Consider the following 2,198-nt stretch of genomic DNA (forward strand, 5'->3'; position numbering starts at 1 on the left):
CTATTTATGAATGTTAAAGTTTCATTATTTATTTTTGGTGAAACAGTTCCTTTCTGTCAAATTGCTCTGTTTCAGAGGAAAACCATCCTACTGGCTATTTCTGACCAATCATCCTTTTTATCTCCCTTCTTGCCACCTCTGAGAACTAAGTTGTGACGCTGCTTCCCAGGAACCCAGCCCAGGTCTTATCAGTCCCTGACATATCACAGATAGCTGACATGCCTTCTGCCTATGGCTGCATGTGACCTTAGGGTTTAGAGAAAGTGAGATCAGAAGATAAGAAGTAGAGAGTATTTACTTACTTATTTTTAACACAGTAAGCTCAACATACTGTCAAAGCAGAAGTTTTGTAGAATTTTTAAGAAGGGTCAGTTTCGTTATCAGTTTGGTTAGGTGTTAGTTTTCAGGCAATTGCCTAGAAGATGGTCGCTGCTGTTGAAGACTTGACATTGCCAGATATATTTGTGCGTGAAGTCAAGAAGTGGGGATTACTCCATTTATGATCCTCATATCACGAAGAAGTAGGAAAATCCCTGGATTTGTGGGATTACAGGCAATGCTAAAGTGATCTCTTTTCAGGGATACTGATTGAAGACTTTGAGATTCAGCAAGGGCTTTTTGCTTTTTTCTGAGTTCATTAATTCAGTCCAGTCATCTCAGGATACCTTGCTTTTTAAAATGAACTTTCAAAATATTAAAAACAGTACAGATACTAAACACAAGGAATAAGATCTTGATAAGTGACAATAAACACTTTAGGAGGATATAGGCCCATTTAGGAGGATTTAGAAAGACCTGCCCCCATAAATGCATTCTGTGATATTTTATTAAACAATTTGCTGAAGAACTAAAACAATCACTTTTTGGAATAACTGGGCAAGAGAGGCAGGTCTGGCAACAGTATCAGAATTCCCCTTGTAGATCTGTGGAGAGGCAAAGGGTATATCATACACAAGGGTAAATGTTTAAGAGAGAAGTGGATTTCCTCTCACTGCTTTTTAATCTTCGTATGTTATCTTCTTCCACTCCAGTTTTTGCTCTTTCACTGTAAAACGTTGTATGCATGCAATAAAAGTTTAATATCAGAAAACACTGCAGGCTGAAGTAGGCATCCTGAAGAGAGCCACAAAACTTGAAATTAAAACAGAGGATCACACTTCCAATTCAGAAGAATGAGGATGTTTAACACTTCCTATTCAGAAAAATAGATACTAAGTTAGATATACTTGTATTCCATCTGTCTTGCTTAATGTAATAATTTCACATGAACTGCCCATGCACAGTACTTTTCCAAGGCTCTTTGAAAAAAGAAATATTGTTATTTATGTTTTTCAGATAAAGGAACTGAGTTATGAGGAAGTAAATTGATGAGCTCAGGCTTCCAGCAAATTGACCACAAGGCCTTCCAGTTGTACTGGACCTCTGAGCACAACACAGATCCCTGCAGTTATTATGGATGTTATTTACTTTTTATCCTTCTTGCCAGAGTTTCTGACAACTTTCACTTTGGGGATATGTGTTTAGTAGTTATTATGGCAAGCTGTGATTCATACTGTTTGGACCTCATTCATTTTGCGTGGAATGAGAATAAAGTAAATTACATTCTGGAGAGCATTGCTAATGAAATATTAAAGCCAATATCTGAGATAAAGCTCACTGCTATGCTTTTCAGCAGTAGGCAGGGAGAAGGGCAGTACATTAAATCTGGTGGCTCTTCTTCCTGGCCTTACAGAGAGACTGCTCTGATGTTTTTGAGGCTGATGATGATATGATACACCCCCAAATTCTGTTGAGCCTCAGGGAGGGAGAGGTTCAAGAATGGTTTTCCATCTTTTTACGTAGTTAAACTGATGGCTTAACTTCTGTTGGCTTTCAGGCGTGTCACTGGCTTCTGTGGGAACAGCACCAGATCTTGATCAGGCTGGTCCTGATCCCTGTCTCTGTGTGCACTGATCTGACCCCACGGGAGTGGGTTTGTGACTCCCCAGCTTTCTACAGGGTTTGTTCTCTGAATTAGTTCGGTCTTGGGTCAGACAGGTGTCAAGGGTTGCCTAAGGAAAGGGGAACAGAGGTGCTGTCAAGGGTAATATGAGGACGAGTGACTGCCTCTTTGGCAACACTGTTTGCCAAACTGACTGCAACTGGAGGTTGTGAAATTGTTCCCTTGGAGTTTGCTTTTACTGGCAACCACTGCCACT

Source organism: Corvus brachyrhynchos, unplaced genomic scaffold, assembly GCF_000691975.1.
Source record: "Corvus brachyrhynchos isolate BGI_N302 unplaced genomic scaffold, ASM69197v1 scaffold237, whole genome shotgun sequence".
NCBI classification, from domain to species: Eukaryota; Metazoa; Chordata; class Aves; order Passeriformes; family Corvidae; genus Corvus; species Corvus brachyrhynchos.